Source organism: Drosophila biarmipes, chromosome 3L, assembly GCF_025231255.1.
Source record: "Drosophila biarmipes strain raj3 chromosome 3L, RU_DBia_V1.1, whole genome shotgun sequence".
Classification (NCBI taxonomy): Eukaryota; Metazoa; Arthropoda; class Insecta; order Diptera; family Drosophilidae; genus Drosophila; species Drosophila biarmipes.
In genome coordinates, this window is record NC_066613.1 from 22,614,023 (window position 1) to 22,640,884 (window position 26,862).

General features: G+C 38.0%; 1 long non-coding RNA gene across 1 annotated transcript in view; it reads right to left on the reverse strand.

Moving 5' to 3' along the window:
- Positions 1 to 10,840: 10,840 nt before the first annotated feature.
- LOC122819006 (uncharacterized) overlaps positions 10,841 to 26,862 on the reverse strand; it is a 36,120-nt gene continuing 20,098 nt past the window's right edge. Inside the window, exons 3-4 of the long non-coding RNA XR_006368465.2 lie at positions 11,797 to 19,931; positions 10,841 to 11,244 (exon numbers count right to left, since the gene is read on the reverse strand). This is a non-coding gene — a long non-coding RNA (uncharacterized LOC122819006). The remainder of the gene's footprint in view (positions 11,245 to 11,796; positions 19,932 to 26,862) is intronic.

The window sequence follows — 26,862 nt, forward strand, 5'->3', positions numbered from 1 at the left end:
GTCGTTTGCGCAGGGATGGAAAGGTGTAGATAAAGCGCAATTACATGCGATTATCATGAAATATGTAGCGAAAATTATGAAATGTATAATTTACAGTTAGCCATCGAACAACAAACTTTGTTTGCCCCGTTTCTGTTCCTTTTGTTTGCCATCGTCTTGGGGTGTGTGCCAAACCATAAAAATGTTGTTAAACACACGATGATGCACCGAACTTTGCTCAACTGCAGCGCACCAAACTGAAGTGAAGTGGGCCCGACTGGCGATCGGGGGAAAATGACGAGCGGGCCGGGAAAGTGGAAAGTGGCCGTGCGTGTTTGTCGCTTCAGTGTTCGCTGCATAAAAAGTAAACAAAATTGATTTGAAAATTGCACGAGACAGGGCACACACACAGTACCCACTCTCCTGGGCTCTAAACGCGACTGCACTCGGAGAAAAGTGCCTTCTTAATTGCGAGAAACCATTCACGTTCACTGTAATTAAGCAAAATGTAGCTATAATTAAAAAAATATAATAAAACATTTGAAGATGAAATAGAAGATTTATATTATTCTGTTTGTTTTATGTATAGTTTATGTATAGTTTCCTAAGACATTCCAATAATTTATTTAATATTATTTTTAAATTCTAAAAACTCCAAAATATTTTTTTAATTAGGGTAATTTATAGTTTTTTTAAGGTTCTTAAATAAGAGATCATTTCGTTTTTTGAAAACTTTTTCCCCAGTGCTTAGTAGAGCACACATAATGACAACGACAGGCGACAACAGCAACAAACAACTTTTGGCAGAGCAACCACCTAAAACTATGAAACATGCGCGAAAATCACTAGTTGCAATTACCCCTGCCGCCCACCGCGCCCCTGCTCGATGCCCCGCCCACTGGCCCACTGCATCCCTGTGCGAAAACAGCACAAGCCCCCCTTGAATAGTGCACACTCCGCCCCTGAACCGCCTTGCACTTGGCTTTCCTTCAGACCAACGCTGCATTTTCTTCGCTGTTTTATGACTCTGTCGTCGCTGGCATGTTGATTTTGGCTTAAATGTTTTGGCTGTTGTAAAAATGTAAAGTAAAGTGCAAATAACGGTGCCCTCAGCCGGCAGCAATCTATCATGTGCTAATAACTGGGTACGCTCCATAAAGCCCCGGCCTTTAAACTAAGAGAGGTACGTTCTATGAGGGGCAGGAACTTGGTCACAGTTTTAAAAAGTGGTGGAGTAAAATTACCTAAAATAGCTCTATAACTGCTCAAATAGAACTCTAGTAAAAGAACTTGTAAACACACCCATATTAAATATAGAAATTAGGGTCAGTCAGCTCCCCATGGCTTATCTAAAACTTCTTACAATAAAATTAAAAATTCTCAGAATTTATTACACAATTAATTTCTTGAAGAAAGCTTACAAACCAGTATCTGTTCATCTTAGTACAAAAGAACACGTGATCTCAATCATAATAAAATTACTCATGGCTAACGCCTTATCGTCAACCCAATAAAATTCCCTGCAAATGGCTCATCATCTTAATCTTAAGACCACTAAAATAGTCTGCGAATGGCCCATCAAAGGCCCAGTCTGCGGACACTTCTGAGCGACCCCTTTCGATCCGTTAATCCGTAGGCTATTTGCAACAATGTTGCACTTTATAGCATGCATCTAAATATAGAAACCAAGACACAGGCGGAATAAAATGGGGAATGAGGTCCTTCCCGGTTCGCATTGCACTCGTTTTATTGATATCTGATAACATGGTCAGGCCAGGGGAAGCGAAGCCTAGGCCTCGGTTGTCATACGACTTGACTTGGAATTCGACGCGCTAATCGGCTTAAGGGGCCTCCTCGAATTCCCCCCCTTGGGAACCCCCAGAGCCTAGGGCTGCTAAATGGATTTGAGTGTTTTAATTAGCAGGGAAAATGTTGCAAATTGCCGGGGCATTCGCCTAGCTGCAAATGTTCGACGACAGTTTAATGATCGCCGCGTACAGTTTCAAGTTTCCAGTTTAGCTGGAAAAACTCATTTGAGACATTTTTTGGCAGCCAAATTCCCCGTCTCTCGCCGATTTTTTAATGCATTCTCCTTTTGGCATTGGCCCGGCAAATAAATCAAGCTTATGCTCAGGCAAATAAAACTGAACAAAAAAACACTATTTTAAAATACGAGAAAAATGTTTGGGTATAAAAGCAGCAGCATTTATGGACGGCAGACAGCAATGACCTCTGCCAAATAAATCATGTTGATTATTATAAATTCGTTTAAAAAAAATATTTAGTCGAGCTATGTTTGCCTCTCGTTATCAACAGCTGCGAGTGGCACGTTTCATATTCACATTTGTTATTTAGTTTTTGCTTAATATTTTTTTATTCGAAATTTGCGCAATATTGTATATGCATCATCAAGAACTGACTATGTGTTCCACATATATACGTGACATTCCCTAGAAAAGTAAGGGGTAACAGCTGCAGTCGATGGCAAGAAATACGTTTTAAAACTATTAAAATACAATGGAGAAGGTAAACATTTTAAATAATATTTTAAACCGAATTCGTGGGTGGTGAAATCTTAAATATAATACATATATAGAACAATTTAATTTCATATATTTCGACACTAAATAATTACAATAATAATTAGTTCTTGATCACTTGTGTTATATTTCAAACAAGCATACATAACTCACGTCTCATTTAATCTATTTCGTTTCTAAACATTTTTAGCTACACATTATTCATCTGCTGTGTTTAATTTGCAATCTTCAAATACATGTTTTTCGCTCGCATTTTGTGTGTCAAATAATTTGAACCTGACCTTGATGATTTCAGCGTCTCATTTGTAGTTAGCTTGTAAAATGGTCTATTAAATACACATTATAAACCCATACCAGCTCGCTGAGCTGATATGTTTTGCGGGGGCTGCCCGAAAAGTTTGCCAAAAGTAGCCAAGGCGAACGCCTTGAACTCGCCAAACCAACCAAAAAAAAGAAGCTCTACAAAAAGACTGACTAATTTTTTGTCTAATGATTGATGGCAGTTGCCCTCCGTTTTTTTCTCCATGTTGATTAAGCTTGAAAATACGAAAATAAGGAAACTTTTTTGAGCTATTTTCAACGTTTTTATTAGTTACGCAGAGATCTAGTCCGCGTATATTTTTCTGCGATTCTATGCGATCATGTCAAGGTATCTCATCCTCATTATGCACACACACCGCCATAAATCATAATTGCTTGAATCTTAAATAGTTGTCAGTCAGCTGGCAGCGTCATAATTTATAATCAATTTGCCTTTCAAAAAGTATAAATCCAACAACGCCAGCAAATATAACTCTCTTGTCGCCGCTGCCTGCATATGTGTGAATAAATATATACATTTATTAATTTCGCTTTATTTTATTTCATATATGTGTTCCTCTTTTCCGCCGTCCTTATAGACACTCAATGAATAATGTTTTCGTTTGTTGGCGAATTTATTTCGCTGTTTTTTTCTTGTTGCTATTTGGTTTGTTGTTTTCCACAGCTATATTTCTTGCCCGCTAAATTTTGTTGAATTGCTCATTTTGTTGACATGTTGTTTCCAAGCGCCTTGGTGAAGTGATTTAGTGCGTTCATATGCCAAATCTTCCGGTTATATATTGGCTAGGTGGTACGATAAAGAAAAGCAGGTTGGAGACCCAATAAGATAAATGCTTAGACCGCCATAAAGCTTAGATTTCTGCGACACACATATGTGGTGTTAAATGACTTTATTGTTATTGAATCTACCCTTTGAATGCGTTTTTATAAGAGTATCGGGGATCCCAGGAAATATATTTCCCTTACGTTAACTAAGGTTATTGTCTATCTTGTCTTGTTTACTATTTCTGGGAATTAATGATCTTTTTATTTCGAAGTTCATAGTTCAAAATAAATGTTCCTAAATTCCTTTTTTATCATAAAGGTAGGCTCGTTTTTTAGCCTAATGAAGATTGTTTTCTTTTAACATCTTTCTTTATACTTCTCTATTACTAGTGTACAGTGCCCGCCAAAATTAGCCAACGCCAGTCATAAATTACCCAAAAACCACAAATTAATGGAGCTTCCACAGCAACAATGAAAACTTTTGTATCTGTTATTAATTTCTCTTGGTGAAATATCTTTTTAGTGGGGAAATGAAATGTCTTTATATCAAAAGTCGAGTGTTATCTGATTGAACAATTAATTAGTATGGATTTTTTGTGTCTGCTTACTCAGCGCCTCCTTAGTCACATTTATGGCTTGCGTTGCTTTATTTTGGCAGATATTTTAGCATAGATAAGGATCTGCCAGCCACAAAGCGAGCCAAAGAAACTCGAAATTAATTCAACGTTTAAAATAAAATCGTGAACATTTTTTATGGCAATTCGTTTTTGAGGTGCGACAGCTGGTACTATGTCATCGCCAGAACTTTCCCGGAGACACACGTGTGTGTTTGGCAAGTCAACTAACTAACAATAATCAAAATTCGTTAATCGAAAACTCAAAACTGGAAACATTAAAGCATTGAAATATCTGTGTATAACCGTTTCCTCGATTCCGCTAAGTGGTCCGGCAACTTGTCAGCGTGATAACAAATTCAATAAAATCAAATTAAATACTCAACGAAAATGCTAATCACCGCAAGAGCTTCCCCGCCTCCTAAATCTCAAAAGGAGAAATTGTAGAGGTGATATGGGTGCTTTTTCTCTCCTCCTTCAAGTGGTAAAAATATTATAAAAAACCTCGTAGTAGACGCAAAGTAAAACGAACAAAAAATACCAAAATTTAGTTAGGTGTGGCATTCAAATGGTTCGACGCCTCTTAAAGTGACGCGGCCCGGGTTGTAGTTCTTGTTTTTTTTTTATATTTTTTTGTAGTTGTCGATTTTGTTGCTGCTTGGCTGATTTCCCCCTAAGGTCTCCGTCGCAGACTCAGACTTCAACTTAAGGAAAGACTTGGATTATGAACGACTGAAATATGCAAATTTATCTACAAAGTCTCCACATATGAACTTCCACACATACACATTATTCGTATAAACTTATACAGCATTTTGTTGCTGCTATATTTTTCACTCATATATTTTTCTTGAATTTGCATAAAAAGGGTTTGAGTAGCTGAAGATTAACAGGCAACGACAACAACTGTAGAGTGTGCGATTGGGATGACGGTGACCAAGCCTCTGTCACGGGGTCACCATTAACTTATCTGTTCAAAAAATATACGGGGAATAAAATATTTAACGAAAGTATTAATTATTAATGGAAAATTAATTATACGGCAACCAAAAGAGATAAGAGCTGCATATGTTTAAAATGTGATTAACGATTGAGGTTTCCAATAAGTAAAACCACTATATTTCTATATTATACATTCAACTAATTATAGTTTTAAGGGGGTGCTGTCACTAGTGCGATAATTTTAAATGATCTCATTTATTTACATTTCAGCTCTTGGGCAACACATTTTTGAAATATTATTAGACTTATCAGAGGAATTTGCGAGCACTTTAAAAGAAATGGAAAATACTATATTTAGAGCTATTGCTTAGCGAATACAACTGTTTAACTGGTTTAAGCTTAAAAGTAAATGGAGTTAAAAAGGGTGTTTATTGAAGCCTATAATCTGAAATGAGGAAAAAAAACATTTTAGGTTAAATAGTTTAGTGGATTTAAAATGAAAACATTAATGTGTGTACATTATACTCTATTACTTACAGGATATGGATATAAGAATTTAAGTATGTTATAATAATTTATTCCATTTGATATTTTCGTTTTAAATATTCAACATATTAATATAATAATTTGTAAAATAAATGCAATATTAAAAATTCAAAGTGATTTGCTTTGCCGCACTTCTGTATCTTTACATTTTAACCAGTTCCCCCGCCAGTGAGTTATCTAATTCATGCAAATGCCATTATGGATACTACCTTAGAGATTGCAGATTGCGGCGATCGTTTACCTATCTAAATGCCATTTGACGAGATGCAGGAGCGGGATCCATTTGCTGACGCAGTTACTTGTGCATATGATATCTCGCTGGTAATGGGAAAATCTTGCGGGAAAAGGGGCTCAAATCTACACCTGTTGCCAGCAGTGCGTTTGATGTAGGAAGCAGAACTTTACTTCCTGGTTCGCCCGGCTCCTCGTCGTTCTGCTGGGTTCATTGGCATTTGAGCATTTGAGTCACATGTGGCTCACGTCCTGTGTCCTGTGCATCCGCACCTACCTTTCAGAGCCTCCGGTTCCTCCAGTTCCTTCGCTGCTCCTCGACTGAGCCTGTCATCTGGGCTCTTTATTTCGTTCTCGTTTTTTGTATTTTAGCCGAAGCCAAAGACAAAAGACGTTTGAGGTTGATGACACCCAGTGGCGGCTAAAAAAAAACAGCCAGGCCCATAGAGGTTGGCTTTTACAGTTGCTTGAACTAGTTCTGCCTCCCTCTCGCGCCGCTCCCTCTCACTCCCGCCCCTTCAGTGCGTCGAAGGCACGTGGCCAGAACCAACAGAAGTTCGAAAAAGGGGGCGCAACTTTTTCGGCCAACTGGCTGGATTGCATAAGAGCCACTGGACCTTGTACACTCGAAAATATCCTTAGTAAATTTGAGCTGCAAATAGCGATTTTATAGAAATATTTATTTTATATATTTGGTTTTAATATTAGTTACCTAAGGAACCTTCTGTTTTTCAGTGTTCTTCATATTTCTATTACTTAAAAAAATATTTGACTTATTTTTCAAGCGTATTACTTTAAAAAAAATATTTTTTATATTTTCAGGAATTAAACTAGAGCTATGATTACGAAATTCACGGATTGCCTTTAATGTAACATCAAAGGAAATGCTTGCAAGCCATGAGATAAAAAGTATTTTATAGACTTTTAAAGAGTGTTTTCAGACAACTAGAAACCAGAAATAAATCTAAAAATCCTACACAATAATAGCTTTTTAAGACTTTCTTTCGTATATTGGGTGATAAAATAATTTGGTAAGTTCGATTGCTGTCATATCAAAAACCCAAAGACATTTACTCTTAGTGTAAGCTGGCAGCTGGCCAGGTTTACTCTGCTGTCGGCCGTTTTGTTGGCAAATCATAAAAATATTTATGTAAATTAATCATTTAAACGCAATGGGATGGACCCGGCTGGCTGCTGCTTGTCCATGCTCCACACGCGCTCACTTTGCTAAAATTCATCGGCTACACTGCCCAACAAAATACAAATTATGGCCGCCGGGATTAGCATAAATTGTGTGTTCGCCTGTGCGATCGATGCCCATAAGCGTACGCATATACGGCCTGGTAGTCGTGGCTTTTGGACACGGCCGTGTTTTTATTTTCTGGCCTGTCGTCGTCAGTTTGGCTGCCAATCCAAGCCGATCCGATCCGTCGATCGATCGCACATAGATCGCTATATGGTCGCCATGCGGCCGACTGATAAGCCCCGCTTTTGGCATGCCAAACATGGCCGCGCTCGCACGAAATTCCAACTCATATTTATGTCAAAATCCATCAAAGCTTATGTCGCCGCACCGTCCGTTAGGGGCAATGCCAATCCAGCGTATCTAGCTGGAAATCGGCTTTTGGCTTTTGGCTTTTCGTTTTCGGTTTTCAGTTTTTAGTTGAGTTTTTTTTCGAGTCTTCGGTACCCCCCGAACAATGCTACGCAAATCCGACAGTGAAATAATGTGGGGACACCGGCGATAACTCAAATAAATACGAGTCCGAAAGTAAGATGGAAAAAAGAGCTGAATGAGATACAGATACAAAGTCACACACTTTGTATCGCTAAGCCGCACACAATGTTGACTGCTCGCCGCTGAATGTTGAATTCAAAATTAATACATTTCAATGAATAACAAATGATCTAAATGATTTGTTTAGATCGTTCTCCCGCTCGCAGATCGGACGTCAGTGAAATACGGGTAGTATGTGGGTTGACCGGCCAGCGAAACGGGTTTCGCACTGGGCTCACTAGCAGATCGTGGCCCAGCATTTCCTGCTTCTGCCATTAAGAGTGTTGTGGAAATGTATTCCACCCTTTCCAACCGCCTTACACACTAAAAAATATCTAGGGAAAGGCGAAAGCTCTGTACCAAGGCCAAGATTGAGAAAATATTGCTCACGGACCTTATAAAAAATTTTCAATGGGTATTAATAACCTTTTCACTGAAAATGGAAATACTTTTCTTAAAAACAAAGGTTTCTTTTGCGAAATTGGATATACTTTTCATAAAAACAAAGGTTTCTTTTGCAAGAAAAATTGGGATCTCAATTTTAAAAATATTATTTATTCGGTTATTAATAAAATATTGTTTATTATCTTAATCCTTAATTTATCACTTAAGTCAAAAACCTACAACATTTTCAATTCAAAATGGACAGGGACTCTTATATAAACTAAATATGATATAGATAATATAAAGTAGGTGCTTGGACTAAAGAAATATATATTTACAAAAAAAAAGAACCCTAGTCACAAAAGAATATATTTCCTAAAATGCATTTTTTCTACCAACTTGATTGTAATATTTTGTATATTTCAACAACTTTTTTCCTATCGTGTTCTTTTGGATTGATGTCAGTACTAGCCCTTAGGAAAAGATTTTTCCTTTTCTTAACGAGGTGATATTCTATGTAGAGGCCTCTGGCTCTGTTTTTACTAAATATTTTTAAGCCCCGAGGGTACCGACAATCCGTAGCTGAGTCAACTTCCGCCGTGACAAAAGTCAGTCAGCCAATCGAGCTGCCCCCGAGCGATCTCGGCGCAACTAAACTTAATCGATTGAAAATTGATTCTTGTAAATAATTTCAGTTGACGTCAGCGTTAATTACGGCGAGAAAAAAATGCACAAATCTTTTGCACGACTCTCTCGAGCTGAATCACTCGAATGCACGTGGCTGATTTATTACATATCCACATGGCTAAATAGCTATATGGCTAAGTGATTATAGCCACCTCCACGGAGTCGACCGTCAGACTGAGGGGGGGAACTGCAGGCCCGAACCTTTTGGCCCATTAGCCCAGCCTTGACCGCCGGCGATGTGGAGTGCTTCAACTGGTTGACAGACTGACTAGAGATAGCCGTATATCTATGGCGGCCCAGAGCTCGCCCCCGGATAATTAGCATATTTTGCGCCGATATGGGTCAGCCTTAGCCGTGCCTCACTGTGCCCGCTCTGAAAACTGGGTTGGGCCGTCAAACAAAGCTCTGTTTTTCTGCTTTTTGGCGGGGGTGCCAGGGAATCGCCACTCGAATCGGACAACTTAAGCTGAACGATACGATAAATTCGCCTAGAGAGCAGTACATTAAATGGTCGATTTTTGTGTGGAATGAATACAAATTTGGCACTATTATTTGCAGTTTAGCCAACGCTAAGGCATTTTTATTTGAGATATATTTGACCTACAAATTATACAACAACTATCTGACATGTGCAAATTATTTTCATCTAAAGTTAAAACTACATTTTTAGGTCCAGAAAAGTATTTAACAAAAATAATAATATTTGTATGCGTCTTGGCAATTATAAAATACATTTAATTAATACAATTTATCTTAATGTTTTACATACAAATCACAAAGGGGAAGACTGTAAGAGACTAATGAGAAAAGATTGATTAAAAGGAACTTACTAATTAATTTATTTGTCCGTTACCCTCTTCCATTTGTTAAACACCATCCTAACCCTTTCTTCCTATTGAAATAAAATGTATCTTTATTTAGAAGATTTATGCTTATTTTTGGGAGGAGAACAATAGGTGTAAAACTATTAGGAGACCGTTAGGGCTTTATTATTTCTAGAGTGTTTACTGAATTTTCATTTTCTTTTGTTTCACCTTCTTCACCACCTTAATATTAACTTTCAAATTAATGATTTTACTGCAATAATCCCAGATAATACATTCAAATTAGTTTTGTACTCAAATATATTGAAGCATTTTTAATGAATTTATAGGGAATAAGAAGTATATACCTAACCTCGGCTATAACTAATTTATTCAGTAGATGGATCTGACCTGTCCGGCGGATTACTAAAGTTTTCTCCCCGACTTAGTCAGCCGCCTGGGTCGTCTCAATGCGATTGGCATTTAACGAGCTTCACTGCTTATAGGGCTTACATTTTGGCATCAGTACACACCCAGTTTCTATTTTTTCTGCATGTATTTCACTGGGTTTTTTTAGTATTTCTGCCAGCGCATATATCTGTGTCGCCCATCTCTGCTCTGGTCCCAGCTATCCAACTATCCCGGGCTATCTATCTAACTATTGTGAGTACTTGTCATTTAGTTTACTATTTACTGTCACGCTTTTGAGTGCCCCCTCGAATGGAAATGCGAATGGGTCTGCGGCTGAAGGGGCTTGGTTAACTGGGAAGGGCCGACCGAGTTGAGATATATAGGGGAGTGTAGGGAGTTCGAGAGATAAAGTCAAAGCCAATTGTTTGGCCAGTGAGTTGGAGAGCAGGGCTTAGCTTCTGGTGGAGGTTAATCAAAATCCATTAGCTCAAACTTTAGTCAATCAATTTTCCATTAATAGCGTTAGAAAAATGGAAGATATGTTTTTAAATATATTTATTTATTAATTAATTTATGCCAACAAAATTGAAGCTACCAAAATAATGTACTGCCTTAAACATATTTAATTTCAATTTTAAATAGGACTATTTAATATTTAAATTAATAGTGTTTTACTTATGACTATTTTCTTATAGTTTTTTTTTATAATATTTAAATTGTAATCTGTTGTTCAAAATATGTATTTTATATATATAAGAAAAATTTAATAATTCTCAGGAGTGGAATAAATTTTTGATACATTTCAGCACATCATAAATAATATTTAAATAAGTGTATTGAGTAATCCTAACCAAAAAAACATTAATTAAAAAAATAGACTTTATGCTTTCAATATCCAAAGTAAAGCTAGTTAGTAGTTAACCTTTTAGATATATTTGTTAATTAAAAAAGATAATATTTTCCAAACTTTTCCTTAGCGAGCTTGAAAATTGTCCCATTATTATTCCCCTGGCAATTGCGGCTTTGAAGTGGACTTGGCCGACTCCAGCTCCTCGGCCTCCTGGTCCTCCTGTTTCTCCAGCTGCTGCCCTGTCCTGCATGTCCGTTCCAGTTGTCCAATGGCCAGTGTCCACTGTCCACTGACCGGTGTCCAGCGATGTCGGCAGTCTGGCGACAAAAACGGCGCGTCAAAAGCAAACATTTTGCGCGGCACAGTTTTGATTTATGAGCTGAAATTAAATTAACTGCTGCAACAGCAGTGCCGAAGTGAAGGAATTTAAAGCGTTGAAATCAGCAGTGCCGAGCTGTGGCTGTTATTATTTTTGTTGGCCTGGCCGGCATCCTTTCGGCCAACTGGCACTGGCAAATATGCTGCGAAAATTGCAAAAGCAACAAGGAAACCGTTTGCTCGTTTCACTCCCATTTTGCACGATAAAGCAAATATATATATTTTATTATATTCTCTCTCCCTCGCATTTTTTCCTTTTTTTTGAGTTGATAAAATTATCATTGTGGCCTTTGATGTGTCATTGCAAATTGTGTGTGCTGGCAATATTATTTTTTATTTCGCTGCTTATCGGGCATAGCGAAAAAGAAGTATAATAAAAATGGCATGCATTTCTCCTATCAGTTTGGTCAGTCATATCTTCTTTTTCCCCAGTCACATCGTGTTAAATGATTTTTGTAAACGGCCTTTATGAATGCTTGGTTTTAACTTAAAATAGTTATGAAAATATATTCAGGAAGTGTAAAGTACTCGAAAGGGTCTATATTTCACAGGTTTCTAGCGACATTACCTTGCGTTTTTAATGATTTTTCGCAACCCTATGTAACCCCTCCAAATGCAGCTGCAATCTTCTCCTTCATTCACCTCTCAAAGTACAATCAAGCAATTCTCCCCGTCTTAGCCAATCAACAACAAACAATTTCCATTAGCCGGGAGACGACTTTAGCAATTAGCGAATCCAAAGTGGAAACCATTTAGCCGGTGAAAGAGAGGGGTCTACTCATATGTGGAGCGGGACAGCGTTATCTGTACTTGGAAATTAATTGAAATTAGAAATAATGCTTGTTAATTTATGACAAGTACTTTCAAGTGCCTCGGCTCAGCCGCACCTCAATCGCCCTTTACTTGGCATTAGTCATTCGGGATCGCTTTTCCATATCTTATCGAGTGCGGTGTTTCCAAACCCTAAACAGCTTCTGTTGCTTTTGCCATTTTTAGATTTTATTTTAAAGTGAGTTAACAAATTTCGTAGATTTATAAGGTTCTTTTTTCAGAAAACCTTTCCAATTGGATCAGAAGTCGCTAGCGACTCGCGCGCGTTTTACAAGCGGTTTTAGCCGCGTTCCTCAGGAGAGGAAAACTTATTTGGCTTAAAAACCTTTCAGTGAATTTATTATTATTGTTATATTAAAATACCCTGAAACATTTAATCTCCCAATAACCTGATGTTCATTGGGATGTTCAAAAACATTGTTATACAATAATTATTTCTTACCAACCAAACAAAAGTGCACTCTCTCTACAGTGAAAAGTAGCATTCTGATGGGAAACTTTTGATTTGGCTCCTTCATTTAATTATTATAATACATTTGGCTTGACTCACTACTGCATTTCGAGCAACATAATCATGATCAAAGTTAGTAACTCTTACTTTCCCATCGTTTGCAACTTCCTTTTCGTTTCGCCAGCGTTTTCTCATCGTTTTAAAACGCACTTTTTGTTTGTTTTCGCCTTACTTTTTGGGATTTTTGCATTTACTTTGTTGTTTTTTGGTCTTCCAAGAGCACGGTATGAAGTTCCTACGAGTTTATAATGAACGTAGGAACTCTATACCTCGCTGATGGCAAAAACCAGGTAAAAAATATCTCGGCAGCGTTTCCCTTTTTCTTTTTCACAAAACTCGAACCGTAAAGAGGCGAACAGCAACTCACATACCAGCTTACAAAAATTCCAACTCTTTTTTCTGTAGTATTTCAGTTGTTGTTATTCTGCTGATGGGATTCTCTTCATGGGATTTGTGCTGGGGGAATTTCTAGCTTGATGATGATGACGACTACGACGGTTATATATGGTTATATATGGTGTGGTCCTCCGTCGTTTCTCGCTTGGCAGCTTTTTCAGTGTTGTTTTTATCGAGGGTTCGGTGTTTTTTGCTGGATCAACTTTTTGTTTGATTGAATTTAAATAATTTTCAGATCATTATTAATAATATGGAATTGTGTGTGTGGGGGTTTTATTATTAGTTAGAAATGTAATAGCTTCTTTATGCAAAATATGAATTTAGTGGAAAGTTTTGGGATTTCTTCGGCTTTTAATAGGGAACTTGTACAGGATGAACAGCTCTTCCGCTCAAAGTTTTCTTTTAGATAAGTTAAGTAATTTGTTTATTTCTAAAATTTTTATGAGAGGAAATATGGTTTGTTTTCTTGCTGAGCAGGATGCCAATTAACTTTGAAGACTTTTTCTTAAAACAAAACAGCGGCTTTTGTTTATAGATATTTTTTAAGAAGGAAGTTTATTTTCTATTAATTTCATTAGAAACTTCCGTAAGTATTTTATCTTGACTTCTTTTCAATTTCTATGCAAGTTTAAAAAGTGAGATTATTAAGCTTTGTCCGCATTTTAAAGACAGAAATTTCTACATTTTTTATGTTTAACCCCTTAATTTATTTGATTGAAAATATTTTTTATATTTTTTGAAGACATTTTTATTTTGGTTTTACTTTCCGCTTAATCTTGATTATTTTTTTTCCCCGTTCCAACTTCATGATTAGAAACATTCGTTGGGTTTTCTGTTTTATTTTTGTTTTTAAATGCCATTTAAGCTGTATTTATCCGTTAGGTATTTCCATTGATTTATTTTTTCTTCTTCAACACTTAATATGCTTTTTATTTTACGAATTTTTTGACAAGTCACGCGAATGCGAAAACACGAAGCGGTTTGCGAGCGTTTGATGCGCGACTTTGGAGCTCCGAAACCCAACTGAAAAAAACGCAGCGAAGTCGCGCAGAAAATAACTCGAAATGCGACGATGTTCGACGCCGACGCAGGCAGAGGCAGCGGCTGCGGCCGCGGCAGAGATGGCCGGCAGCGACGTCGACTGCAGCCGAGCGGAGGGTTTTGATCGCGCGACTTTAAACGCGCGCAGAAACTTCGGTTAAAGTCGCGCGCAGCTATGGAGTGCTTTCTAGGTCTACGTGTTTTTTTCAAGTGTACTTGTATTTTTTGCCTCGGTGTGAGTGTTGCAGCCGCTGCCTGCGTCGACGCCGACTGCGGCTTATCGCTATCAATCGATAATCGCCAGATTAGAAAACGCGTCGACGTTCACTTGTGCACGTAAGCAGCGCTAAAAGTGCAGCACACACACACACAAACGAGTGTATCTGACCGATCAAGTAATTCCAGTTTTTTTTTCGTATTTATAAGATTGTTTTTTTCTGTTAGAAACGCCACAAAAAACGCGGTTTATCGTGGATTTTAACAAATAACTAGAGGTTTTTAATAATTTAGGAAGAAGTTGTTCTGATAAATTTCGTATTTTCGTAGCCGTTATTTTTACTAGGGAGAGAAAATCGATTGCGACTCGTCCGCGTTTTCCAACCTTCGTATTTGAAAATCGTTGGGCGACTAAAACAGCAAGCTGAAAACAGAAAAGCACGCGGTTTCGTGGTTGGTCGCTGTCGACGTCGCTGCCGTGGTGGGTTTCTTTGGTGGGTGGTGGTTTTCCGCCGTGGTGGATTGCCACTTGTGGCGGCTGCATCGCACACACACCGCGGCAGCAATGCATATTTCTGCCGCCTTGTAGCCGTGCCGCTTTGTAGCCCAACATGACGCAAGCAGCGGTGAAAGCCGCTCTGCCGACGCCGGCGTCGCTGCCTGCTGCGTGGGCGCCGCACGCGTTTTCAACTCAATTAATATCACCAAAAAGGCAGGAATAAAATAACAAAAAAGTTAATAGGAAAAAAAGCGTCTTTTAATTAATGAAACAATTAAAAAGTTTTGGGCCAGAAAAGGCATACACCGGAGAAAAATGTGTGTTTTAAGGGGCAAGTCAAGGCCAGCGGCAGCCAGCAGCCAACAACAACAAAGCCGCGGAGTTCGATGATCTGTTACGATTGTTTTTGCTTGGCGTCGTCATCGCTTGTTGTTGCTGCCTCTTTGTTGTTGTTGTTGGTCGTTGCCTTCGCTGGAGAACCAGCAACAAAAATAACAGCAGAGGGCAAATTACTGAGAGCTTCCACGAGGTTTTTGAGACTAAATGGCAGACTATTTTAAAATTGATAGTAGTATTTTATTGCTTTGCAAAAATGCTTTTCTAATTTTTCAATAAAAAAAATGCATTAAAAAAATGTGGTATTCAAAAATAATTTAATAATTTTAATGCATTTTTTTTATTGAAAAATTAGAAAAGCATGTTTTTGTACCGGGTAATTTTTTCTGCAGTGTTTTAAATAGTAGCACCGTTTTTATATAAATTGAGTTCTTTTATAAGAAATCTGTTTTTCCTCTGACCAAAAAATAAATTCGTTTAAGACTTCAAGTGAAATGATTAAACTTTTTTTATTTATAAATGTGAGTTTAGGTTCTATACCATTGCCAATAACACTATTATTGAGCCAATTAGACAAATCAGCAATAACAACTTTTATAAAATTAAAAAAATAACTTTTTTATAAATTTCTAAATTGCTCACTATTTTTTTGCCACCCACTGTCCCTATGCCTTTCGCAGTAGGCGTCGCTGCCGGCGTCGCAGTCGCCGTGCGTATGTACAGTAGCTTGGCCTCAAGTGTATTTTCACAGATATTTATCTAGATACGCGCGACGGGCTCGCGCTTTTTTTGTAGTCCTCGTTGTCGTTTTTGTTGTTTTTCTTATTTACCGTAAAAGTAAACAAGCTATATCCAACAACAACAACATGAACAACTCGCACACGACTTTGAAGTGCCCACAACAAAAGCAACAAAAGCCATGGCAAATAAAGATCTACAATAGGCAAACTCTTCGTCATCGCGGCAAACGTCCATTTATGATTAGAATACATACTTCCTATATGGGGTATACGGGGTAATGTATCTTTATATCAACAGAAGAGCACAACGATCTGTAAGATACATTTTCTAGCTTACGTTTTAGGCCCAATAAGTGGCTCAAAAAAGGTTGTTTTTGAAGATTGAATTTAAAGTATATGAAGTTTAAATAAAATGTTAAATTTATTTGACAAATACCTATTCTTCAGATGACTATATCTTTTTTAATCTTTTTTAATTTTTTAATCTTTTTGAAAAGCGATATATTTAGTTATATATTAGTTAAATTTTTTGGTTAAGATAGTAAGGGTGTATACAATTCGATTTTTTTTAATAAAAAATGTTTTTAGTTCGTTTTTTTTTTTCTTCGTCGTTGAAATATTTTTGGCGCCTTTTTGGGCTGATTTTTTTAGCTGGCTACATCTGCCTTTTCACATGTTTTTTATAGCTCGGCAGCGTGATTAACACCTTAAACGCGCTTTTGCATTATCAATTTCTGGCACGTGTTAAGTGCAACAACTGCAAGGTCAAAAATCGCCAGGGAAATGAATTTCGATCGTAAATAATCGTAAAAATGCAAGAGTTTCGGGGGCTTTTGTTGCTTTCCGCTTGAAAAAAGCGTAATAAAATGTTAACAATAGAGAGAGCGAAACAACAACCTGTTTCCAAGCAGCTCTGACTTTTGTTATTTCTCGTATTATGTATTTTTATTTTGTCTTTTTTTATTTTTTGCCATTTTCGCTTGGTTGCGTTGCGTTTTTGAAGGTCAACTTTTGGCTTTATTCCACTTTTTTCCCTGGCCGTTTAATGAGCTCGAAAGAGTTGATTTTGATGCTTAACGGATCTGGCTAAAAATCTTCCGCACTTGCGTGTAGTTCGTGTGTTCCCAAAAAACCGAGCCAAAGTAAAAAAACATGTCCAACAAATGTTGGACAAGCAATTTTGGCGGTCAGAACAAACACGCCACGAAAAATTAGTGAGTGGGGAAAAATACAGAAAATTCATAAGAAAAATGTGTCAAAGCCGAAAAAATAGAGACAAAGACAAATGCGGCATGTCTTGAGGTACATGAGCAGCGATTAGCGACAATTTCTGTCCAGTCATAGCTTGATAAAATGGGATAGAGATACGGACAGCTGGGGTTGAAAACCTAGGGGTGTTTTTTAAAAACAGTTCCGTACAATCCATATTTCATTATCTCTAATGGGCTCTTTACATATTTTAAATTATGTATCGTAAAAATGTACTTCCTATACCAAACTTTTTTTTATTAGTTTTTTTGAAACCCTCTTCGAGAACTACTATTATTTCAACCTCAATTGTGACCATAGCGATGGACAGCTGAAAGATGCGATGATGCAATCGCATTTAATTAACAAGCGAAGAAAGAACTTTGCTTTGTGGCAGGTTCTCTTGACCAAAACCGAAAATTGGTAAATGGGAGGAGAACAAAACTACGAAATCCAAACGAGAGATGAACATAAATTTCAAATTTATGACTGCCACTTGAGCACAAGCACACAGAGGCCCAAGAAAAACGTATTGGACACCTTGACAGGGCCCCAAGATTTATGAGAGGCCCATACAATTCATACATCAACAGCTCTTTTCATAATCTCCCCACAGAATTGTATTTCTTTTTATTTCTTTTATATTTCTCTTTCGATAATAGAAGTTGGAAAATATTATAATTTCCCTTCGTTCCATTGAAATAAATCTGTTGGGGCATTGCGTAGGCGCAGCCACACACACACATCATTTAGGCCACGCCCTGCTTTTTTTATACATTTTTGAGGTTCATCCAAGAGCCTCATGAATTTCAATGAAATTTATGACAATAAATCAGCTGGGCCTAAACTAAAAACGAACCCAAAGTATAACCAAATTTTTCAAATTTGTTTATCGGCGAGTCTTTGGCAATCCGAAAAAGGTTTGTTACACTTAACGAAAAATTTCTATCAGCATTCTATCTATCTATCAGCAAACAAATGATCAGAAAATTTGTTAACAACGATCCAAATAAAAAAACCAATTTAAATATAAAATTGTAAATACCTTTTTAAACATGAGTTTTATATTATTATAATGATATAATAATATAATAAAAAATAATCTAATATTGTACTCAAAAAACTGGCATTCATTACCAAGCTTTTTTATTTTTATTTTTTTGGAAGCATATGGAATTTAAAAAATTCTTTAAAATGTTTTTCAGGTGTATGATTAGAGTGTAAGAGAGGGTTTGAGTCTGGAAAATTTGCCAATGCTTCTTATCTCGCTCATTTACACACAGATCTGTGTCAGCAGACAAAGTTTTTTCGGGCAAAAAGTTTGTGGCACACTTTTCCGCAACACTTTTCGTTTTTCTTAATTTTTTTCGTATTTTTTGGGGGTGCCACAAGGCGACGCCTACAATCGTGTGTGAGTGTGTGTATGTGCGAAGGACAAACATGGCTGTCAAACGCCCGGAGTCCTGGCCAAGAACCAAGAAAACCACCACAGACACACATGAGGGAAAAGTTATGAACTACCCAGGCGAAAGGCAACAGAAATTGTAACACACACATGAGTGAGAGGGAGGAAATATGGATAAATCGGGGGTGACTTTCGCCCACAGTTGTTGGCCGGGTATTACTTATTGATTATTGTTTTACTTCGTTAAGGAAAAGCCGGGGGAAAATGGGGAGAGTGACGCATGTTCAGGCCATCCCTTTCGCACATTGCGTGCCCATTTAACATTCACATGTTTTTCCTTTTTCCTTCGCTTTCCTCCAGGGGAAATGTCCCATAAATATGATTTATATAGCCACACATATATAGCCTGAATAGGAGTACATATAATTCCGTGTACTAATCTGATATAAAAAGTGTGTACTTTTTATTTGTTGCGCCAGCTTATTAAGAACCGAAGATCTCGTTTTCAAGAGCCCTCGGATTTTGGCCTGGCTGAGGAGGTGTCTCGGGCCTTTTCGAGTGCAGTATTAACAAAACTGCAAACCGAAGGCAAACACTTGCTGCCAAAAATAAACGATATGTGTATCGTTCCACTCCCCCACTCGTTTGCCTGTTCAATCGACCATGTCAATCATATGACGGACGGAAAGCAGATTGAAAATAAAATTGAAATGAAATTCATTTGGGCTTGCCTTTTGTCTTTCAAGGAGCACTGGGAGAAATATTTAAATATATATAGAATATAGATCTGAAAATGTTTTTTTGTTACAAATTAATTCAAAAAATATATCTTCCTTTTCTAATTTAATACCCAAAATTCTGCAATAATGCGGCTCGAAGGACCAACATTAAAAATTGTCACATTCAGAACCAACAAGAGTACTAGTGAATTTATATTGATTTGTCATTTGGGTCCTTCAATTTCTCCAAGTGCATTATGTTTGTTTTGCAATTGAAAGTCGATTGGGCAGACTTCGCTTTTTTATTCAGTTTCCCTGGGAGGCCGATTTTTGGGTAACTTTTTGCGATCCTTTTACTGTCCTGCGGTTCCTTGATGTAAATGCAAATTCGCGCAGCTGCCCGAAAGTCTCCCCACTATCCTTCCTGTCATGCATTTTAGCAATTTGCAAATTTACAAGTTGCACACATGAGAGAAAACGAGAGGGAGACACGCCTGCATGTTTAATATCAAATTATGAAGCGGCTTTTACCCTTTTCCGCTGCACCACCTAAAAAAAAACCCTGTGATTGTGCAGTTTTTGAAGTGCGTTGGCAACATTTGTATGCAAATTGCTTTTGGCGAGTGCATGTGCAACATGTTGCCTTTGTGGTTCCACCGAGTTCTGCCGGTTCTCCGGTTCTTTGGGTCTTCGGCTCGGTTCTCCGGGGTTTGGGGCTCTTAAAAAAGAGTACTGGTGCGCCTCTGCCGACTGCCGTCTGCCTGCAAATAAAGAACGCATTGAGTTTTTATTAGTTTTTGATGATGCTCATAAAACGACGCGACGGCAGCGATGATAAAAATCAGTTTGCTTAAGTAAAGTGAGGCATTTAGAGGGTAGGAAGAGTTGAATTGATTGTTCGAAAGTAAGCGTTGCTAAAATGCAATAAAAATAAAGTGAGCTCACTCCTTTGCCTCGTTTTCGTTGCCTCTTGCCATTTGATGGCGTTGACAAGTGGCCAAAGTGGCGCTGGGGCAGGGGAGACTTTGGGTTGTGTTCCCTGGTAAATGGTGATTCAAACGATACGTTCGAGGTCGTATCTGTTTCTGGTAATTTTTGTTTGTCTGTGGCTCTATAAGCCTGTACCTACGCAGCGGAGAGATACTCCTCCGCTTGTGGAAGGCCTCCATAAAACTAGCCCAGCGATGCAATAGTTCCCCAAACTTTTATGGAGCTGGCCTCTTTGTGGTGCCCTGCCCATAGGAATTTTATGCAATAAAAGATGCAATGGACTCCGATTTGGGATCGAAAAACTTTTCCCTTGTAAAGTTTTTATTACTGATTTTATTAGCCCTGTAAGTGTGCTATTATGGTAGTTTTATAAGATTTTAGCCAAGGAAATTCTATAAAAATATTTTATAATGATTTTCGCATCCTATATGGCATTCATTCATAATACATTACAATAAAACAGTTTACAACATTCAAAAAGGCGCATATCTATTAGCTTTAAAAATAAAGTTTTTGAATCATAAGAACTTTTATTAAATATCTTTGCACTTCAGCCTTAAAGACCGAACCCCCGCGAGATCCTTTGCTCACTCTCAAGCTCTTACTGGAGGCCAAATCAGGTTGCCCCATCATCATCAAGGACAGTTCACTGTCCCTGAACATAATGATAATGACTGCCGGCCGCGCGGGCTGCATGTCACACATCATAATAATTACGGCTATGGATGGGTCTCCTCTACCTTCCTGCCACCAGCCATAAGGTGTAAAGCCGAGGCACCCGAGTGCCTTATAAACAATTACCCTAATAGTTCCATCGGCCATAAGAACTATAACGTTTAATGGACTTTCAGCTAAATTAACTAAACCAACAAAGGGCAAGCTAATCGCCGGCCAGACGCGCCCCTCTTTCGCCTAATGACACAACATTTCATTAAAAATAATTTCACAAAACCTTTGACGTATTACGTGCAATTGGCATTTCTAATGACAAAACAGCTGTATAGTCTAGTCCGCTCTATCGTACCCATCTGCCGCGCTGGGTTTTTGTAATAATTTTGTTTGTTTTGTTGCCGCGCTTGTTACACATTACTTACTTGTTACTATCTTATCTCTGCGAAATCGCTGTTAAAACGTTTTTAATTTTCCAATCACCGCGGCACAATCGCTTAATTATAGTGCCTGATGAAAAAGTAAAAATATTGACTTGTAGATCTGTTATCAGGCTTTTGAGCATACAACGATTTTCCCAGCTCTTTTCAGAATAAACCCGTTTGGTCTAAGCAAATATGTGGACTCCATTAGGCATTAATTTTAGTCTTTTTTTCGCCAGATGCTGTCAATCAAGTGTCAGATGCAAAGCCATCAGCAATATCGAATTTCTGGCCTCAGCCAACTAATTAAATTACGAGGGAAAATCGTGATCATAATGATGTTGTTGCATTCTGCAGTGGCTAATTTTAAACAAGTTGAAGTGGCCGCTTCAGCTCGTAATATATTTTAATTTATGCTCGGTTGGCAACACTTTTGGCCAGCCTGCTTCCACGCTGTAAAATGGCGCGTAAATAAACATTAATTTTAATTTAATGAATTAAGTTCCAACAGCGAGAATGAACGAAAGAGACGGGGCCCATCGCTTAAGATACATTTTCATCAGGCTGACTCAGTGAATATCTGTATATCCATAGTTTCCTCGCCTTTGCCGGCGAGTTAGTCGCCTTGGCACAATAAATAAATACGTAAGGTTTCGCTGGTCGATTATGCGCATAGTGCAAGTGTTTGCCACACATTGTTTATACCAACACCTCGGGCTCATACATACACTGCTAGATATATCTGCGTATAAATAGTACAGCTGATGCAGTGCACAAATGCAAATCGCACAGAAAGTGGTTGTCATTCATAGAAAGTGTCATTGCAGTTCATTCAGGAATTGAGTAATAGCACTATCGATTCAAATGCCAATCGAATCGAAAGTAGTATGGTTATATTTCAGCCTTATCCAGAATAAATGTATCTTACAACTTGAGGGTTTAATTTAATAATAATAGCTGGTAATGGAGGAAAAACCACACTATAAAATTTATTACTACTAATTTAATTTGTGCCCGCCTGTCGGACATAAATTGCACATTTACCTGCCTTCCTTGTGCCAAAATCACTAGGTGATTCCCCTTTTAATTGGGATTATCAGTTGATTGGCGCTCTCAATAAATTAACAGGCACTTGCTCATTAAATCAAAGCAGCCACAGCACTGCAGCATAATTAACAATGCAACCAAAAACTATGTACAATTAAATTAAGCCTGGCTTTGTTGCCACTGTTGCAGTTGCAGTTGTTTATGTTGCTCATGTTGCTGCTGGGCTTATCAGGCCATGCATCGCCTGTTGCAGGTTGCAGGTTGCTGGTTGCAGGTTGGTCGTTGCAGGTTGGCATTTGCCAGTCGCAGGTATTTCCTGTCAGAGATTTTGCATAAATAATTTTTGATAATCAAAGTTTGCGACGGGCACATAAATTTAATTAGCGGCATATGTTGCATTTAATTAAGCAGTAAGCTCGCTGACTTAGCGCGTCTAACTTTTTCCGCTGCTGGCGGTGGTGCTTTAATTAAAATTCACACGATGTGAAATGCTCATTTCGTAGGCCAACTGCGTGCCTCGGTTCGTTTGCCATTATTGCAACGCTCTCGTATTTGTATCTCTTTTTTTTTTATACGTATTTTTATTTTCCTGCCTCCCCTGCATGATTTTGTTGCCGCTGCATTATTATTATAATTTTTCGCTGTTGTTTTGTATTTTATTATTTTTTTCATTTTCCTCCTTGTCGGTTTGCATTGCATTGGATTGCATAAGCAGCCTGTTGCCGCCGTTTTTCTAATGCAAACGCATATATGCGGCATGCATAATTAGCAGCCTCACAGATACAAGCGCATTTGAATTTTCATTTTTATTCATATTGCCCACAATAAATTCGTAATCAGAAAGGAGGGAAAAACGCATCCGAGGCCGCCCGCTCAGCTCTTCTCGCTTTAATGAGCCATTAAGCTTTAGATTTCTGTGTTTAGATACGCCCCAATGTGAATGGGAATACTCGCTGCCCATTTCCTCGAATCGAATTAAGTTATTAGTAATGCTTCAGCTGGAAAACTGTGTGCCAGCGCACAGAAGCGTTCGCTCAGTTACGGAGAAAATTCCTTGGGAAATATGGATCAGATACGAAAGATACAGTTAAGGGTTCTGTGGAAAGATATGGCAGGTTAATCGGAGAGATACATTTTCAAGCGAAGTGTTCTGGGGCTTTGTATGGAATTTAAATTTTATTGTTAATATTGAATTTTGCAATGAATTTAATTTAATGCTTTTTACTTTTCCAGCTAGCTGGCTAACAATCTATTTTGCAAAATACCAAGCTCTTTTTCCAGCCTGTCAACCAACTGACAGCCATTTAATCCAATGCAATCAGGCTGACAGTCCAGAGAACTTCATTAAATATTTCGCCACAATTACAAAGAGCAAAAAAAGATGTGGCAAATATTTTAGCGCTTGATTTTCAACTGTCAAACTTTGTTGAGACCCCCTGTTCTGCACTTTCTGTGTTTGTTTTAGTTAATTTTAGGCGGAAAAAGTGTTGCATGTGAAGATTTCTGCTCAAACAGGCGACTGAAAAAAAGAAATAATAATAAAATAATCAACAACAGAACATGAATAGTTTTACAAATAGCAGTTAGACAGCGCAAACAAACGCGGGGCGGCGGTGAAAAAAATACCAGGCAGACGGTCTGACGACAACCGACATGTGAGTGTAAAAAGTATCTGTGTGAGCGATTCGAAACGCGGGTGTGGGTATCTGTGAAAGTCGTGCAAACTAACTGTCAGACTGATAGATAGACGTTCTGAGCCAGAGCAGCAGCAGCTACACAGGGCCAGCGATAGGGAGAGGTGCTGAGAGGGCACTTTCAGACAACAGACAAACAAATAATAATAAAATAATAATTGTTTGTCAACATTCGTTTAGCATGTGGTCTGGTCTCCGGGCCAAACGAATACATACACCGCGAGAACAGATGTTTGGTTGGAACGAAAGCTGCTGGATTGAGAGTGATTTATATCTATAAATAAAAAATATAATAAATAATAATAACGCAGATAGAACTATTATAAATGGGTTAAACATGCTTACTTTTATCTGAAGATAAAAAATTTTAAATAAGAAAATAACCTACTTAAAATGATAATATTTACATTATTATTCGTTGTATCTTATGAAAATGTAGAAAAATATCTTAAATTTCTACAAATCTACTATTATTACTAGCAGTGCATTTATAAAAAAGCTGTAGAAAAAATGCAAGAGAACCCAACTGAGCATGTGGAAAAAGGGGTGTAGTTGTTACAATTGACAATTGTCTGCATTTTGGCATGAAATGTCATATATAGAGCCGAGGTAGATGGCATGCTTTCCATTTAAACTGCGTTTTGTGGTCGGGAAAAAGGTGAATGCCACATGGAATGGGCAGTGGACGTGCAATCGTCATGTTGGAAATTCCAGTCTCAACTGGCAGTCAGCACGTCATTTGCTTATTCAATTTCATGACACATGAATGAATGTTGCGTGTGCCTCGAACCTAGAATAATCATTCTCCCGCCGACGACAAAAAGAAAAAAAAACGAATGCGACACCAGCAACTCTGCGATAATTGATGATAAATGTTGTATAATTTGACAAACCCAACTAACAAAAACTATATGTACATACCGGGCCCAACAAAGCCAAAGAAAACCCCGAGGAGGAGAGGAGGAAAAGTGTAGTGCCACCGGCAATTATCGCTTAAAAAGCATTTCCAAATAATTACTCCGCCAAACGGAAATTCTAACACAAAACAGCCAAGAAGTGGTATGACAGAAAGAATTATTATAATAATATGCAGTTTAAAGCATATTTCACCTCGGCCTTTTAGATGGGTGGGCGTGGCTGGGGCGTAATGATGGGAATAATATGCACATGGAATATGGGATGGGTGGCGCCTGCAGTGCGTTTCGAACATATAAAATGTCATTTTGTATTCATTGTAAATGAAGCTGAACAAAAAACAAGTTATCTGTATACACAACTTTCATAAAAATGTATAAGCTGATAAGTATGACGTGCGCTGTATAAGGATATCAAAAATGCTTGGGTCAGTTGGGTCAGTTGACCTCTTTTTAGCAGGGTTCGCGGGGCTTGGGTAGACCTTCTATCAATGAGCTATTATTAAAATTACGCATACGCCATGTTCCATTGATTCATTTCGCTTCGCTGTTTATTTTCCTTCATTTTATATCGCAATTTAAAAATAAGTTTTAAGGCACGAAACGAGAGCAGAGCGAGAGAGAGAGTGTCGATGAGTAATTGCCTCATAAAAATTATGTGGAAATTAATTTTTAGTGCTTCTTTTTCCTAAGCACTGCATCTTTCTGCTCTTTCCGATAGCTCTCTATGTGCTGTGCCTCTGCCTGCGTCTTTCCACACTCTGTTCTTGGTGGCTATTTTTAAAAGTGGCCAACCGAAAATATTGAAATATGAATGCAGTCACTGCATCTCGCTCCCCATTTGCCCCGACGCTGCAGCAGGCACTTGTCGTTCGTTCCACCTGCCAAAAAATTTATGAAAAAGCCCCACAACTCGCCTGACACTTTTAGCCCTAACCGCCTGGATGCCCAAGTACACGGGGAAAAATGATGGCATGGTAACTGAATTCTTCACCTTGACAAAAAATATTTTAAAATTTTAATTAACTAACCTCATCTTTAATTAAAATTATTTTATCTTAATCAGTTTTTAAAATATTCGAATTGTGGTAAGAATATATAATATATTATATTTTTAAATGCTTAAAGTTGCATTTTTTAAAGTTCCTGAATTGCTCATATTTATATTTTTTAAATGACAACCATTTTTCAAGTTGTAATATTTTTCACATATTTTTCTCAGTGCACTCGTGCTGATATTTTTGGCCGCCTTCAAAGTCGTCCGCGTGTTACGTATTAAAATTAGTATGCAATATTTTTGTTTCAAATGAGGGCCCGTGCAAGAAGGAGAGCGGCAACGGGAGCGGTACAGAAGTTCATGTTGCGCTTTCCCCCTTTCACCCACCCACCGCCCCCCGAACTCTCCCCTCCGCGAACCGCCTGCGTTTATTTTTGAAGTGTTGAAAATAAACCGTAAATAATCGCGTCGCTCGGTCGGTCGGGCAGCTTTACAATCAATTCACTTGCACACACGTCCGTCTATATATACCGATGGATATGAGTATGCACGTCTATATGGGCCTTCATAAGTATCTGTGTTTATATTTATAACAAGTTGCTTGCACCCGTCCAACAAAGCAGAGGCAAAAATACAAAAAAAAAAGCACAAAAATAAAAATAAAGCAAAAGCAGAAGCAGAAAGGCAACAAATTTAAAAATTATTGGTAATAAAAATCCACCTTCTCTACCCTCCGCGCATTATGCATCGTAAAATCTGGATATTTAATATATGTTTTGAGTGCGCCATGCTTTTGTGTGACTTTAAATATTTAAAAATGAATTATATAAATATGCATAAGTTGGCGTTTAAGTGTTCACAAATCTGACATTCAGCCGCCCCGCCTCCATGTGGTTATTTTCTCAGCAGGGGGTGCTGTTGACCCCCAATATGGTGCAGATGATTTACCCAAATATGGG